Source organism: Somniosus microcephalus, chromosome 6, assembly GCF_052327205.1.
Source record: "Somniosus microcephalus isolate GS21.2 chromosome 6, FLI_Smic_1.0, whole genome shotgun sequence".
Classification (NCBI taxonomy): Eukaryota; Metazoa; Chordata; class Chondrichthyes; order Squaliformes; family Somniosidae; genus Somniosus; species Somniosus microcephalus.
Window position 1 is genome coordinate 274,456,621 of NC_140992.1, and position 16,501 is coordinate 274,473,121.

General features: G+C 46.3%; 1 protein-coding gene across 2 annotated transcripts in view; it reads right to left on the bottom strand.

Moving 5' to 3' along the window:
• Nucleotides 1-15,511, bottom strand: part of LOC147116725 (cadherin-11-like) — a 268,489-nt gene extending 252,978 nt beyond the window's left edge. The window contains exons 1-2 of one of the 2 annotated variants that reach the window (XM_085991847.1): nucleotides 14,927-15,511; nucleotides 14,497-14,752 (exon numbers count right to left, since the gene is read on the bottom strand). The gene's annotated coding sequence lies outside the window, so the exon portion shown is untranslated. Of the gene's footprint in view, nucleotides 1-14,496; nucleotides 14,753-14,926 lie in introns of those variants that run through there. The other variant, XM_085991848.1, reaches the window with a different exon arrangement.
• Between the last annotated feature and the right edge of the window lie 990 nt (nucleotides 15,512-16,501).

The window sequence follows — 16,501 nt, forward strand, 5'->3', positions numbered from 1 at the left end:
GACAGATGACCAAAAGCTTGGTCAAAGAGGTATGTTTTAAGGAGCATCTTACAGGAGGAGAGAGAGAGGTGGAGAGGTTTAGGGTGGGAATTCCAGAGCTTAGGACCCAGGCAGCTGAAGGCACGGCCGCCAATGGTGGAACGATGAAAATTGGGAATGCGTAAGAGGCCACAATTGGAGGAGCGCAGAGATCTCGGAGAATTGTCAAGCTGGAGGAAGTCACAGAGATAGGGAGGGGCGAGGCCATGGAAGGATTTGAATACGAGGATGAGAATTCATCTTATCAAGGACACTGCTGTTAGATGTTTATAAACCGTGAACAGTTCTGGTCACCATATTACAAAAAGGATATAGAAGCACTGGAGAAAGTGTAAAAAATATTTACAAATTGATACCAGAACTGAGAGAGTACAACGATCAGGAAAGGCTGAACAGGCTGGGGCTCTTTTCTCTACAAGTGAGAAGACTGAGAGGTGACCCAACAGAGGTCTTTAAGATTATGAAGGGGTTCGCTAGGGAAGACACAGAAGATGTTTCCACTTGTGGGGGAGACCAGAACTAGAGGTCATAAATAGAAGATAGTCACTAATAAATCCAATAGGGAATTCAGGAGAAACTTCTTTACCCAGCGAATGGTTAACGTGGAACTGGCTACTCACAGGGAGTAGTTGAGGCGAATAGTATAGACGTATTTAAGGGGAAGCTAGATATGTACATGAGGGAGAAAAGAGTAGAAGGATATGCTGATAGGGTGAGATTAAGTAGGGTAGGAGGAGGCTCATGTGGAGCATAAACACTGGCAAGGACCAGTTGGGCCGAATGGCCTGTTTCTGTGCTGTAAAAGTCTGTGCAATAAACCATTCCAGTTCCCCCTACCAGATAAGACACAAATATGAATTATGCAGATAGCTTTAGCTTGCTCCATTACAAGACTCTCTCTACTCACGGGCACAGATGTGTATACACAATTGACACTGCTGCAGTGTCACAACACTACCATGACAGACTTATCTGATGTACATTTTCAAATTCATCGCTTATTTTAATTATACCACCAAATCATTGCTCAAATTTTCCTTTAGCTAACGTGTGCTGACTTAGGTTTTAAAAGGAAAGAAATTGTATTTCCACAGCGCCTTTGACCCTGAGCTTCCGGTCGCCTGTCACTTTAATTCTCCGCTTCACTCCCACTCTGATCTCTCGGTCCTCGGGCTATTGCATTGTTCCAATGAAGCTCAACGTAAGCTCGAGGAACAGCACCTCATCTTTCGATTGGGCACTTTGCAGCCTGCCGGACTCAACATTGAGTTCAACAACTTCAGATAATTATCACTGCCCCCATTTTTCATGCAGTATGATTTTTGCCATTCCCATTTGCAACATTTTATCTTTCCTGCCTCTTACAAAAGTACAGGGTGTTCTTTCTATTTCTTCCTCCCCTCCTAACCGCCCCCCCGCCCCCGCTGTCTCTGCACCTGCTTCATATCTGTTACATCTCCAGCTTTTTCCAGTTCTGATGAAGGGTCCCAGACCTGAAACGTTAACTCTGTTTCTCTCTCCACGGATGTTGCCTGGCCTGCTGAGTATTTCCAGCATTTTCTGTTGTTATTTCAGATTTCCAGCATCCGCAGTATTTTGCAATTATACTAAAGTAGATGTCACTGTTGTAATGTGGCAAACCCGGCAGCCAATTTGCACACAGCAAGCTCCCACAAACAGCAAAGTGATAATGACCAGATAATATTTTTTTTCTGCTGGTACCACCCTTTCAGAGATCCCCTGAACTTTCTTTTCTCCAATGTGAACAATCTCAGTTTCTCTTCTCGTTGCTCAGAGACCTCAGCCAAAGTATCTCCTCTGCAGTTCACTGAGACTCGAGGTACTCAACGCTGATCACAGGCTGGGGCAGTTTAGCAATGAAGCCTTTTAAAAGACTTGAATTTATATAGCGCCTTTCACAACCTCAGGATGTCCCAAAGCACTCTACAGCCAATGAAGTACTTTTTGAAGTGTGGTCACTGTTGTAATGTAGGAAACGCGGCAGCCAATTTGTGCACAGCAAGCTCCCACAAACAGCAATGTGATAATGGCCGGATAATCTGTTTTAGTGATGTCGATTCTATTCTATGATTGAGGGATAAATATTGGCCCAGGACACCAGGGAGAACTCCCCTCTTCGTCTTCAAATAGGGCCATGGGATCTTTTACATCCATCTGAAAGACGGCCCCCTCCAACAATGCAGCACTCCCTCAGCACTGCACGGGGAGTGGCAGCCTGGATTTTTGTGCTCAAGTCTCTTGAGTAGGACTTGAACCATCAACCTTCTGACTCAGAGGCAAGATGTGCTACCCACTGAGCCACAGCTGATGGTTTAGTTTCTGTGCACCATCAAAATGGCTGTCCCATGTCTCCACACTGCCACTTTTATAAAACTGCCGTGCAGCTGAAAACTACGGATTCCTTGACACTGTTTTAAATAAACCCACTCATATCTACAAAGATTGGCAGCACCCTCACCTCTGAGTCAGAAGGTTGTAGGTTCAAGCCCCACTCCAGAGACTTCAGCACAAACTCTAGGCTGACACTCCCAATGCAGTACTGAGGGGGTGCTGCACTGTCAGAGGTGCCGTCTTTCAGATGAGACGTTAAACCGAGGCCCCCGTCTGCCCTCTCAGGTGGATGTAAAAGATCCCACAGCCACTATTTTGAAGAAAAGCAGGGGAATTACCCTAAACAGTGTTTATTCCTCAATCAACATCACATAATAAAAAACAGATGATTTAGTCATTTATCACGTTGCTGTTTGTGGGATCTTGCTGTGTGCAAATTAACGGCCGTTTTTCCTACATCACAACAGCGACTGCACTTTATTGGTTGTGAAGCGCTGTAGGACGTCTTGAGGTTGGGAAAGGCACTACAGAAATGCAAGTTTTTCTTTCGGTGCAAGGGAAATTTGATGCAGAAAAAGATTTGACAGAGTTCATGAAACAACTGTTTGAGGGTTGCTATTATATTGACATTCCTAGCCGCCCAGTTTCCAAATGGCTGCCTCAAATCTCCAAAAGTGAAATGTGGCGCTGCACCTTTTGTGGACCAGTTTAACAGTTTTGCAGACTGAGCAAGTGTTTGAGGCATGCCTGGCTGCTTCTATATATATATATAATACACTTCCTGTTATTTTTTCCCATTAAAACTGCTCACATCTGCATTTAGAATGGGAATTGTCGACTTGTCAGCTTGTAATTACACCATTGGCCCAGTGGGGACGCTGCAGCGCCACCACTGGCAGCAGAGTGTAATTACAGCATGACACGTTGACATCGACAGTTTTCATTACAAAGATGGATGAAGGGCTTTATATTGCAACAAATATAAATATAAGAACAAAATGTTACAGACTTTAAAATAGGGACTCAATTACATTTGCGAATCATGGTCCAGTTATAGAATCATAGAATTATAGAAGTTTACGGCATAGAAGGAGGCCATTCGGCCCATCGTGTCCGTGCCGGCCGACCAAAGAGCTCTCCAGCCTAACCCCACGTTCCAGCTCTTGGTCCGTAGCCTTGTAGGTTACGGCACTTCAAGTGCATATCCAAGTACTTTCTAAATGTGATGTGGGTTTCTGCCTCTACCACCCTTTCAGGCAGTGAGTTCCAGACCCCCACCACCCTCTGGGTGAAAAAAATTCTGCTCAACCTCCCTCTAATCCTTCAACCAATTACTTTAAATCTGTGCTGCCTGGTTATTGACCTCTCTGCTAAGGGAAATAGGTCCTTCCTACCCACTCTATCTAGGCCCCTCATAATTTTATACACCTGAATTAAGTTTCCCCTCAGCCTCCTCTGTTCCAAAGAAAACAACCCCAGCCTAAACAACCTTTCCTCATAAGCTAAAATTCTCCACTCCTGGCAACATCCTCGTAAATCTCCTCTGCACCCTCTCTGGCGCAATCAGATCCTTCTTGTAATGTGGTGACCAGAACTGCACGCAGTATTCTAGCTGTGGCCTACCTAGTGTTTTATACAATTCAAGCATAACCCCCCTGCTCTTATATTCTATCCCCTGCCCCCGAACCCTGCTTGACCTCAAGACTTTATTTGACTTTGACTCCCCATATGCAATGTCAGAGATGATAGTGAGCAACATAATAATCTATATATATATGTACACACACACACACACACACACAAATGCACACGCTTGTTCATATGAATCAAACTGGTGAAGTATGAAGGGCTGTCATTAAAGGACTCCTGTTCTGTTTTCTAACTTCACAGTGGCAGGCTGTTTGTGTTATTTCAAAGATTGCGGTTTAAGTGCTGGATACACTGCACCCATCATTACAGCTGTCAACAATTGTCGTGCATGTGGTTTTTTTTTGGAGGTGGAGAGGCGGCGGGGGGGGGTGGCGGGAGGAGGGGACAGGCTGTGGGAGTGGGGCGTAGGTGGTTAATGACCTTCAAATCAATTGCGAAAAAGTGGAATCTCTAGAAATAGGTGGCTCTCATGCCCTTCAATCTACCGTTGAGAATACAAATGTGTCTCAGTTTTGCTTGTTGATGCCAGATGCATGTTTTTTTTAAACCAGGTGCACAGTATTTTTCTGCAGTTGAATTTAGTAACTTAAGCCTCATGTTTTCCAAAGTAAAGGTTACAAGCAGCTGATCACCGAAGCCTGTTTGCACTCCAAAGACACGATTACATAGAAACATAGAAGATAGGAGCAGGAGTAGGCCATTCGGCCCCTCGAGCCTGTTCCGCCATTTAGTACCCTGTCCCTGCTATCTCCCCATATCCCTTGATCCCTTTAGCCTTAAGAAATATATCTAACTCCTTCTTGAATATATTTAATGAATTGGCCTCAACTGCCTTTTGTGGTAGAGAATTCCACAGGTTCACCACTCTCTGGGTGAAGAAATTCCTCCTCATCTCAGTCCTAAATGGCTTACCCCTTATGCTTAGACTGTGACCCCTGGTTCTGGACTCCCCCGCCATCAGGAACATCCTTCCTGCTTCTAGTCTGTCTAGTCCTGTTAGAATTTTATAAGTTTCAATGAGATCCCCTCTCATTCTTCTAAACTCCAGCGAGTATAAGCCCAATCGACCCAATCTCTCCTCATACGTCATTCCTGCCATCCCAGGTATCAGTCTGGTGAATCTTCGCTGCACTCCCTCCATGGCAAGAACACCCTTCCTCAGTTCAGTATGTTATGTAGAATTACACGTTATTTACAGCACAGAAACTGGCCATTCGACCCAACTGGTCCATGCCGGTGTTTATGCTCCACACAAGCCTCCTCCCACCCCTCTTCATCTCACCCCATCAGCGTATCCTTCTATTCTCTTCTCCCTCTTGTGTTTATCCAGCTTCCCCTTAAATGCATCTGTGCTATTCACCTCAACCGCTCCCTGTGGTAGCGAATTCCACATTCTCACCACTCTCTGGGTAAGGAAGTTTCTCCGGAATTCCCCATTGGATTTGTTAGTGACTATCTTACATTGATGGCCTCTAGTTTGGGTCTCCCCCACAATGGAAACATTCTCTCTATCCGGTCACCTCTCAGCCTTCTCTTTTCTAGAGCAAAGAACCCAAGACTGTTCGGTCCTTCCTAGAACATAAGGGCAAAGATTCCTGATAGTTACAACCTCTCAGTTCTGGTACCGTCCCTGTAAATCATTTTTTGCACTTTCTCCAGTGTATAAGGCCAGGCGACTGCAGGAGTGTGGATTACAGAGCGAGCAACACAACCGAGGCACTTTCATAGCCTTGGGGGCTGCTCTAATAGCTAGCTTGCTTGATATGTCCGTCATGCTCCAGCTCTGAGGTTGAAGAAGGTTAAATGTCCCTTTATGTATTGGAGGACAATTTCTACCTGAAGTGCATCTTCCAAGTTTTGGGTCTCCCTTACACAGGGAGCGGGGGAGGGACCAGACAACAACAACAACATGTATTTATACGGCGCCTTTACTGTAGTAAAACGTTCCAAGGCGCTTCATAGGAGCGATTATCAAACAAAATTTGACACCGAGCCACATAAGGAGATATTAGGGCAGGTGACCAAAAGCTTGGTCAAAGAGGCCGTTTTTATGGAGCATCTTAAAGGAGGAGAGCGAGGTGGAGAGGTTTAGGGAGGGAATTCCAGAGCTTAGAGCCCAGGCAACTGAAGGCACGGCCGCCAATGGTGGAGCGATGAAAATCGGGGATGCTCAAGAGGCCAGGATTGGAGGAATGTAGAGATCTCGGAGGGTTGTGGGGCTTTAGAGCACCAAACGACAGCAGAGAGCGAAGACACTGAAAAATCACAAGTTGTGATTTTAATTTCCTGGCAACGGACCTCCTGAATCTCGGGAATGTGAAAGTGTAATGGGCCGGATCATGCCCAGTATGCCCTTTGGCCAGAACAAAATGGTGACGGGCACAAGTGCCCGGTGCTGGTGTCATTGTCATTTGTTACCAGCAGCCTAACTGGAAAGAAGGACTTGCATTTCTAACACGCTTGTCACCACCTCAGGACATCCCAAAGCACTTTGCAGCCCATGAAGTACTTTTTTTTTGAAGTGTAGTCACTGTTGTAATGTAGGAAACGCGGCAGCCAATTTGCGCACAGCAAGCTCCCACAAACAACAATGTGATAATGACCGGATCATTTGTTTTTCATGATGTTGGTTGAGGGATAAATATTGGCCCCAGGACACTGGGAATAACTCCCCTGCTCTTCTTCAAAAATAGTGGCCGCAGGATCTTTTACATCCACCTGAGAGGGCAGAAAAGCCTCGGTTTTAATGTCTCAACTGAAAGATGGGACACCTCCGACAGTCCAGCACTCCCTCAGTACAGCACTGGAGTGTCAGCCTGGATTTTGAGCTTTCTCTGATGCCTTACTAATTAACTTCAGATGGAATTAAGAAGCAACCATGCATTCAGGCTGGACCAAGTGGGACATTAGTGAACCCTTTGGGCTCTAATAACTATCTGGCAACTTTCAGTAGATTTTTTCTTCCTCATGTGTATTCCCCAAAATTCAATTCCGTTTCACAGCTCACAATGTTGGGATTTGAACTTCTAAACTCTGGATGACTAGCTTCGTACCATAACCACTAGACTACCATTACTCATGGATTTAATGACAAGGTCGCCTAGCCCCTGATGTGGCCTGGTCTGTAAAGCCTCTTGAAACAGCTCCACACTACTCCCATGACAAGGCGAACTATTTGCATTTCCACCATCTGCTGTATCTGTCTCGTCGTGAACTTCAACAGTGAAGATTTGGGTTAAAAAGAAACACGGCAGCCAATTTGCGCACAGGAAGCTCCCACAAACAGCAATGTGACAACGCCCAGATAATCTGTCTTTTTTAGTGATGTTGATTGAGGGATAAATATTGGCCGGGACTCCCCTTGCTCTTCTTAAATATAGTGCCGTGGGATCTTTGACATCCACCTGAGAGAGCAGATTGAGGTTTAAAGTCTCAACCGACAGACGGCACCTCTGACAGTGCCTCAGTGCCTCTCCCTCAGTACTGCACTGGGGGTATCAGCCTGGTTTCTTTGTGCTCAAGTCTCTGGAGTGGGACTTGAACCCACAACCTTCTGATTCAGAGATAAGTGCAACCCACTGAGCCATGGCTGACATCTTTAATAAGAAAAAGATTTACATTTCTATAGCGCCTTTCACGACCACCGGACGTCTCAAACCGCTTTACAGCCAATGAAATACTTTTTGAAGTGGAGTCACTGTTGTAATGTGGGAAACGCGGCAGCCAATTTCCGCACAGCAAGCTCCCACAAACAGCAATGTGATAATGAGCAGATCATCTGTTTTAGTGATGTTGGTTGAGGGATAAATATTGGCCAGGACACCGGGGAGAACTCCCCTGCTCTTCTTCGAGATAGTGCCGCGGGATCTCTTACGTCCACCTGAGAGAGCAGACGGGACTCTCGGTTTAACGTCTCATCCGAAAGACGGTACCTCCGACAGTGCAGCACGCCCTCAGCACTGCACTGGGAGTGTCAGCCTAGCTTTATATGCTCAAGTCGCTGGAGTGGGATCAACATAATCCCAGCGTAATACTTGACGCACCTCATGATCAGCTAGGATTTATCTTATATCTCATCCAAAATAAACAGCACCTCCAACAGTGCAGCGCTCCCTCAGTACAGCACGGGCACATCAACCTCGATTTTGTGCTCAAGTCTCAGGAGTGGGAGTATGAACCCACAACCCTTCTCACTCAGAGATAAGAGTGCTACCAACTGAACCACTGCTGACACAGCATGAGATATAATGTGGGACTGAGGGATATATAGTGTGGGACTGAGGGATATAAGATATATAGTGTGGGACTGAGGGATATAAGATATATCTTCTTCTTCTTAGGCAGTCCCTCGGAACTGAGGTTGACTTGCTTCCACATTAAAAATGAGTTCTCCGGTGTCTGATGAGTCCAATGCGGGACCGACAGTCTCTGTCACAGGTGGAGCAGACGGTGGTTGAAGGGGCGGGTGGGTGGGGTGCTTGGGTTGACGTGCGCTCCTTGCGCTGCCTGCGCTTGGCTTCCGCTTGCTCCCGGCGAAGAGTCTCGAGGTGTTCGGCGCCTTCCCAGATGCTTCTCCTCCACTTTGTGCGATCTTGGGCCAGGGATTCCCAGGTGTCGGTGGGGATGTTACACTTTTTCAAGGAGGCTTTGAGGGTGTCCTTGAAGCGTTTCCTCTGCCCACCTGGGGCTCTCTTGCTGTGCCGGTGCTCCAAGTAGAGCGCTTGTTTTGGGAGTCTCGTATTGGGCATGCGGACAATGTGACCCATCCATCGGAGCTGATTGAGCGTGGTCAAAGCTTCGATGCTGGGGATATTGGCCTGAGCAAGAGCACCGACGTTGGTGCGCCTATCCTGCCAATGGATATATAGGATATATAATATATATAGTGTGGGGCTGAGGGATATGAGATATATAGTGTGGGACTGAGGGATATGAGATATATAGTGTGGGACTGAGGGATATGAGATATATAGTGTGGGACTGAGGGATATGAGAGTGAATAGTTTAGGGGACGTTTTGACCTTTGACACAGATCACAATGGTCTCTCTCAGTCCTGTACATTCCTATGGTCCTATGGGCTGGATTTGCCTCCCGCTGGCTCTGGATTTTTTTTTTTAATGTATTCGTTCATGGCATGAGAGCATCGCTGGCAAGGCCAGCATTTATTGCCCATCCCCCAAGAAGATGGTGGTGAGCCATTTTCTTGAATAAGTGGCTCGCGAGGCCATTTCAGAGGAGCAATTAAGAGTCAACCACATTGCTGTGGGTCTGGAGTCACATCTAAGCCCAGATCGGGCAAGGACGGCAGATTTTCCTTCCCTAAAGGACATTCGTGAACCAGATGGGTTTTTATGACAGTCCAGTAGTTTCATGGTCACCATTGTTGACACTAGCTTTTTAATTCCAGATTTATTTAATTAACTGGATTACCAGTCCAGTAACATAACCACTAAGCTACCATTCCCGTTGCGGGTCCATGATGTTCCCAATGATGGTAAGGTACATTGCAAGGCTCCATACCAGAGTACTATTGTACTGCTTCAAATTAAATCTGGTGAAAAAGATAGGAAGATGTGAGGTGTGAGTCCAAGTTTCTTCAAATCAGATATTTAACCTTTACCTACAAGACTAGGAAGGTTAACAGGATTATGATTCTTTATTCCAATGTTCTTTCCTTCCCTGCTTGAGGGGCTGAATCTTCCTTGGGGAATATTTCCCTGGACACTGGTAACCCACATGGTATCTGAGTGACCACCCTTCCAAGACTTGAGATACTAGAACAATCTCCACAGGAGCAGATGCTTCTATTGATGCACTGTGGCTCAGTGAGCAACACCCTTGCCTCTACCGTCAGTGAAAGTTGTGGGTTCAGGTCCCACTCCATGAGACTTGAGCTGACACTCCACTCCAGTGCAGTGCTGAGGGAGCGCTGCACTGTTGGAGATGCCGTTTTTTTGGATGAGATGTTAAACCGAGGCCCCGTCTGCCCGCTCAGGTGGATGTAAAAGATCCTGGGCACTATACCTAAGAAGAGCAGGGGAGTTCTCCCCAGTGTCTTGGCCAATATTGACCTCTCAAGCAACATCACTAAAACAGATTACCTGGTATTTGCTGTTTATGGGAACTTGCTGTGCGCAAATTGGCTGCCGCGTTTCCTACATTACAACAGTGACTACACTTCAAAAAAGTACTTCATTGGCCGTAAAGCGCTTTGGGACATCCGGTGATTGTGAAAGGCACTATAGACATGCAAGTCTTTCTATCTATCTTTAAATTCTGAAAGGTTCTGGTAGCGTGAACAGAGAAGGACTATGTCCTCTGGTTGGGAGAGTCAGTGGCGAGGGACCATCAGTTTAGAATTGTCGCTCAGATGGTGTTCAGGGAGATTATGAGACAGCGCTCTACCCAGAGAGTTGTTGAAGCAAAGGGGGAGTGGTTGAGGCACACTCCGTCGTATCTTTCAAGAGAAGAATAGATGAGCATTTGAAGCCGAGAAACAGAGGTGGCTCTGGGGAAAGGGCAGAGCTCTGGGATTGTTCTGGCGAAGAGACAGCAGAGAAAGGACAGCCCAAATGGCCCTCCTTCGGTGACGTGCACTTTAGGGGTCCTACACGTGATCCTAGATGTTGAGTTTGGGCATGCTATTTGACAATGGAGTCATCACTATTGAGCCGATTCCCCTCATTGCCCAACACCCACACACACAGTTAGCAGCAGGAGTCAGGGGAGCAGGAACTCTCCCAAATCCAGCCCTATAATCCCCCTAGACCTCGGCCCTCCGCCTATTCCGGCCTTTTGAACATCCCCGCTTTCCATCGCTCCACAATCGCCTGCCCTGCCTTCTGTTGCCTGGGCCTTAAGCTCTGGAATTCCCTCCCTAAACCTCTCCGCCTCGCTACCTCTCTTTCTTCCTTTAAGACGCTTCGTAAAGCCTACCTCTTTGACCAAGCTTTTGGTCAACTGCCCTAATATGTGGCTCAGTGTCAAATGATGTTATTTTATATAACACTCCTGTGCAGCGCCTTGGGACGATTTATTACGTTGAAGGCGCTGTATGAATGCAAGTTGTTGTTGTTGTATTGAGGCCAATTTCAGCATCTCACTACCTCCCTGTCTAAGGGCAAACTAGCTCAGGACCAGGGAATAGAACCCGGGGTCGTTCTGGTCTTTTATTAACAGACCAGCCGACAGTGTTGTGCACGGGAGGACGAGAAATGTTTCCCAACGAGCTACTCATCGCCTCTAACTAGTTAACTGAATAGTTTAAGTGAAACCTCACTTTATTAATTCCAGACACTGCGCCGACATGTAACCTAACCCAATAACAAAACAGGAGACATTCTAGTTAAAAACAGAATTAGCTCATTCTGTGGCTAAGGATTTATTTAAAAAAATAAAATTAAGACTTTATGGAATTAAATCTTTTTGAAAAAAACACTTTTTTTTGCTGACAATCTAATGAGAGGGATTTTATTTCTTTATTTTTTTCCCACATTTTCTTCTCTCTCTCTCTCTCTCTCGCTACAGAGAACAGATTTTAAAATTCCTTGCAGAGACATCACAGGTCTCTTCTCTCTGACGCTGCACTTTTATTTCAGACTTTGCAAAGGGTGGGCAGGGTGGATGGATGATGCCCACAGCAGCAGCAGAAGGGTGGCATGGAGCAGAAAGATGCTAATCCTGAGAAACTATCCGAGCATTAGATATTATGGAGGTGCATTCGGAGCCAGATGGCTGCATGGCTTCTGGTGTCTCATAGAGTGACTGTGCCCTCTACTGGCAGCCTGCACACAAAGACCTTGCAACAGACTTTTACTTCTTTCCCCCCTCCACGATATTCTCCTGTATGTCCTTTCCTCCCCTTGCCACCTCTCGCCGAGATAAAGTTTCATTGGTGCCAGCCAGTGAGCGCGACAACCCAGTGAGAGTCGATAGGCTATTTGGCCACAGAGGCATCGTAATCAAGCGATCCTCTTCTTGACCAATGCCCTCCCCTCCGCACATACTCACTTCCCAATGGTTTTACAGGCAATTCTTGTCATTTAAGGTTTTGTTTTGCCCCCCCCCAATCTAATATCGTAGAATCTTACAGCACAGGAGGAGGCCATTCGGCCCATCGTGCCTGTGCAAGCTCTTTGAAAGAGCTCTCCAATTTTTCCCACTTCCCCCCCCCCCCCTCTACCCCTGCTCTTTCCCCATAGCCCTGCAATTTTTCTTCTTCTATCTAATCCCCTTTTGAAAGCTATTATAGAATCTGCTTCCGCCGCCCTTTCAGGCAGTGCATTCCAGATAGAATCATAGAATCATACAGCACAGAAGGAGCCCATTCGGCCCATCGTGCTTGTGCCAGCTCTTTGAAAGAGCTCTCCAATTAGTCCCACTCCCCTGCTCTACCCCCATAGCCCTGTGTCAAGTTAGACCTGTTCAAAAAAATTTCAACTTTCATACCATTTTGAATCCAGGCTAACACAACCCAATGATGGTGTGTGAAAACTGCAACAGGACTAAGAACAGTGAGTTATTTTTTTTTAAAACCTTGCAAGCCATTTATTTGAAACAGCCTGAATTCCTGCAGTGGTTCCTACAACGGTTACCACTGGCAGGCGATCCCAAAAAGCCTAATTGATGAACATTTGATGGCAGCCTTTTTTATTCCTGGGATATTTTAACCTGATCTTTACTAACACTCGTGTCAAACATTTTTAAAAGAAACCACAGTTCAAGAATCGCAGTCTGCAGTTTCTGTTGGTGTTGTTGCTGGAGCTGTAACTGCAGAAAGAGATTTGCTTCCCATTTCAAACACAATACAGAGTTGTACCATTTTACAGGGACTCCCAACACCGCCCCCCCCCCCCCACCAACCCCCCACACACCCCAAACCTAACAATCAGAGCTCTGTCTCAGTGCATATGTGGTCACAACAGTCACATCAGAATTTACTCTCCAGATTTGCTTGTCATCCCAGCACACAATGTGTGACAATACAACGGAATAAATATCCCCTCTCTCTGGCTCAAGTGATCTTTTACTGTAATCTTTAAAAGCTGAATTCATTCTATTGTCTAGTTTCTTTCTCATTAATTCAGCATTTCCTCTCTCGCTAATGCATTCACTGTGTCTTCAACAGACCATTTTATGCTCTCGGATCACCCTGACACTTGTGAATGTCCCTCTCACTCATTCTTAACTCACCTTCACACACACACACACACTCTCTCCTTTCCTCTTCTCCACACTTTTTTTTGGAAATGTATCTTCCCCCCCCCTCTCACAAATTACATTTCACAAGCGTACACACTTCACTTATTTGTTCCTGTCTGTCTCTGACACTTTCCAATGTCTCGGTGTCGCACACTCCTACACAGCATGTTCCACTCCCCTCCCCAGCACCTCTTCCCGATTATCCGACAGTGTCTCTGTATCTTCCAAGCACCGGCTCAATGAATGCGTGCTCCTCACTCATGTGTTTCCAACTCTTTATCCTGCCTATCTTGTATTCCTTTCATTCATAATTTCTCAAATGTATCTGTTTGCTTGGCTGGCCCAATCATTTTCCTCTTGTGTTATTACCCCGTGCATGACTTTCTTCCCCTTAATGTTTTAACCTCTTTACCATGTGTAAAATCTTAATTTGACGTTTAAGCTCAAATGATTTCTCTTGGATGAACACTTGTCTCCAACATTCGCACCCCGGCTCTAGCCCGCGTACCTTTCCGCAAGTTATTAGCAATTGCAGATATTGTTGATCAGTCGGTTTCAATGGGTAATTAAAGCCCCCCGCCACGTTAGCACTCGCGTTGGCTCCATCGATAGTAATCGATTATCCCCACATGAAATTTAAAAAAAAGTGTACAGCCCAATAGCTGTGTTCACCCAATCGAATACATGAGCTGATATTTACCCACACACAATAAATCCTTAAACGTGTCAACCACACCGTTTTCTCACCCTGGCCCCAAGAAATGGCTAGAATTGGTCAATTTGAAATATATAGATAGATAGATTTAAAAAAAATCAAACATTGCAATCCAATCCTGAATTTCGCGCACAGGGTCCCGGCACCGTTACACCAGGCTCAGTCCGCCTGCTTAAATATTCAGACATGGTCGCGGATAGATTAATCACGGAATTAAACCGTGCGAGGGAATTACATGCCCCTTGGTTTATTTAAAAAAAACAATTGGTTTTCAAGTCAGGTTCTTGTTGAGTGTATCACAGACCCTTGAACTGTTTGATCAGCGAGGAGAGGTGGGAGAGGATGAGGAAGAGGAGAGCAAGCATTTTTTAAAACAAAAATCACCCCCCAAATAAATCTCGATACATAACAGTAAACCCCCATTCCCCCACCACCCCCCCCCACGAAAAAAATAACCCCCATACAAGATTAGCAAAGCGTTGTAAAATAAACCCGAGAGTGCGCAGGTCGAAATTGAGACGAAAAATCCACAGCCTACCTTGGGAAGAGATCGGGTCAGTTCCTCACTGTCAGCTGGATGTAGAAATGCAGTCAGCAACCCCTCATTAACAACTGCAAGGGCTGGCTTCCTTCTCTCTCTCTCTCTCTCTGTTCTCCGTAGCAATATGCTGGAATGTGTTCACACAACCGAGCAGAGGAGATGCATGTTGTGGTGGGGGTAATTTGTGGTGTTAAATTCTCCTACACACACACAACTGCACTCGCTGCCTTCAGCTCTACTTCAATGCAAAGGACTAGAGAGAGAAAGAGAGAGAGATGAGGGTAGCTTCAAGAAAGGGAGGTCCACATAGCCTCCCCTCCCACACACCCACACACACAGACACACACACAAATACAAAAACACAAAACGTCTTTTAACAGCAGAAAGATTTGCTCAGAAATTGCAGCGAGTCGGTGGCCAGACTAACCTCGTGTGCATCTGCGAGTTACAGATGTAAAGCAGTTTTTTCCCCTATCCATCTATCTTCCTCAGTGCTCTGAAATTAGGTTCAACAATCTGAGCCAATAAGACGCAGGGTAGCCGATCCCCCCACCCCTCCTCTCTCTCCTCTCTCTCTCTCTCGATGGGGAGTCTGCATTCAGAAAGATGCACGGGGTGGGGTGTTGGGGGGCGAGAAGAAACGGTGCTAAAATTCACACACAGACAGACAGACAGGCAGGCGAACTGCAGTGGCGATGGGAGGTGGATGGCTTTGGGACGAGGGGAGCAGGAGGAGGAGGAGAGAGACAGAGAGAGAAAAGGCGAGGGACAAGTTCTGATTCGCATGAACAAGAGCGCTGACGAGCATTGAGCCGCAAACAGGCACCGCTTTGACAAGGCAATTCTCTCCAGCATCGATTCAAATTCAAAACTAGCTCTCGCCCATTCTAACCCAAACCGACTTACTCCTTAACTCAATTCATGGCTGACTTCTCGGAGAGGGAAGTAGGGAGAGGGAGAGAATCTCTTTCAAATCCAAAGTGCCTTGCCATGAACTCCTATCGCAAATAGTTATGCGTTTTGTTTAATAATCTTCCCCGTGATGTGTGCTGTAAATGTTTTCGAAGTCTTCCTTGGACTGGATCTGATGCTGATTCAAGCGATGCCAATTTGCAATTTTGTTCATGCATTCTCATTGCAACCCCCTCCCAACTCGCACAAAGGACTGGGCATAGCTCCAGATAGCTTTCCTTTGTCAATTATAAGTGAGTCCACATTTACAGTCCCTTCCAAATGATTACAGTACAGTCAATTTTGTTGTATCTGGTTTACTCTAACACTGGGTCCTATGCCCTTGAGTACAAATCCTTCAAATCTGCCGTCATCACCCCTCTCCTCAAAAGATCAACACTTGACCCCGACCCCGACCCCTCCATCCTTGCAAACTGCCGCCCCATCACCAACCTCCCTTTCCTCTCCAAAGTCCTTGAACGTGTTGTCGCTTCCCAAATCCGTGCCCATCTTTCCCGGAACTCTTCATCATTGTGACTGTGACAAAGGTAAACTATCCCTCCTCGTCCTTCTTGACTTGTCTGCAGCCTTTGACATGGTTGACCACTCCATCCTTCTCCAATGCCTCTCCACCGTCGTTCAGCTGGGTGGGACTGCACTCACCTGGATCCATTCTTATCTATCTAATCGTGGCCAGAGAATCACCTGCAATGGCTTCTCTTCCCACTTCCGCATCGTTACCTCTGGGGTCCCCCAAGGATCTATCCTTGGCCCCCTCCTATTTCTCATCTACATGCTGCCCCTTGGTGACATCATCCGAAAACACAGCGTCAGTTTCCACGTGTACGCTGACGACACCCAGCTCTACGTCACCACCACTTCTCTCGACCCCTCCACGGTCTCTAAATTGTCAGACTGCTTGTCCGACATCCAGTTCTGGATGAGCAGAAATTTTCACCAATTAAATATTGGGAAGATCGAAGCCATTGTTTCGGTCCCTGCCACAAACTCCGTTCCCCAGCCACTGACTCCATCCCTCTCCCTAACATCT